Below are 1,463 nucleotides of genomic sequence, written 5' to 3'. Positions count from 1 at the left end.
ATCATCTGCAAAAAGCAGAGACCTAATCCTGCAGCCACCAAACCGGATCCCCTCAACGCCTTGACTGCGCCTAGAAATTCTGTCCATAAAAGTTATGAACAGAATGGGTGACAAAGGGCAGCCTTGGTGGAGTCCAACCCTCACTGGAAAAGTGTCCGACTTACTACCGGCAATGCGGACCAAGCTCTGGCACCGAGCATACAGGGAGCGGACCGCCACAATCAGACAGTCCGTTACCCCATACTCTCTGAGCACTCCCCACAGGACTTCCCGAGGGACACGGTCGAATGCCTTCTCCAAGTCCACAAAACACATGTAGACTGGTTGGGCAAACTCCCATGCACCCTCAAGGACCCTGCCGAGAGTATAGAGCTGGTCCACAGTTACACGACCAGGACGAAAACCACACTGTTCCTCCTGAATCCGAGGTTCGACTATCCGGCGTAGCCTCCTCTCCAGTACACCTGAATAAACCTTACCGGGAAGGCTGAGGAGTGTGATCCCACGATAGTTAGAACACACCCTCCGGTTCCCCTTCTTAAAGAGAGGAACCACCACCCCGGTCTGCCAATCCTGAGGTACCGCCCCCGATGTCCACGCGATGCTGCAGAGTCTTGTCAACCAAGACAGCCCCACAGCATCCAGAGCCTTAAGGAACTCCGGGCGGATCTCATCCACCCCCGGGGCCTTGCCACCGAGGAGCTTTTTAACTACCTCAGCAACCTCATCCCCAGAAATAGGAGAGCCCACCACAGACTCCCCAGGCACTGCTTCCTCATAGGAAGACGTGTTGGTGGGATTGAGGAGGTCTTCGAAGTATTCCCTCCACCGATCCACAACTTCCGCAGTCGAGGTCAGCAGAGTACCATCCTCGCCATACACGGTGTTGATAGTGCACTGCTTCCCCTTCCTGAGGCGGCAAATGGTGGTCCAGAATTGCTTCAAAGCCGTCCGGAAGTCGTTTTCCATGGCTTCCCTGAACTCCTCCCATGTCCGAGTTTTTGCCTCTGCGACCGCTGAAGCCGTACACCGCTTGGCCTGTCCGTACCTGTCCACTGCCTCAGGAGTCCTATGAGCCAAAAGAACCCGATAGGACTCCTTCTTCAGCTTGACGGCGTCCCTCACCGCCGGTGTCCACCAACGGGTTCTAGGATTACCGCCACGACAGGCACCAACCACCTTGCGGCCACAGCTCCAATCAGCCGCCTCGACAATAGAGGTGCGGAACATGGTCCACTCGGACTCAATGTCCAGCACCTCCCTCGTGACATGTTCAAAGTTCTTCCGGAGGTGGGAATTGAATTATACTGCATGATTCATCGAAGTGTTGATGATTAATGCGACAACCTTTTTGTGATTCATCACAGAAAATAACTCGTTAATTTTGACATCCCTAATTATAAGACATTATATACACATTAGTGTTGTCCCGATACCAATATTTTGGTACCAGCACCGGTACC

Source organism: Nerophis lumbriciformis, linkage group LG26, assembly GCF_033978685.3.
Source record: "Nerophis lumbriciformis linkage group LG26, RoL_Nlum_v2.1, whole genome shotgun sequence".
Taxonomy (NCBI): Eukaryota; Metazoa; Chordata; class Actinopteri; order Syngnathiformes; family Syngnathidae; genus Nerophis; species Nerophis lumbriciformis.
The sequence above is the reverse complement of the archived record's forward strand: the minus strand, read 5'-3'. Positions refer to the sequence as shown.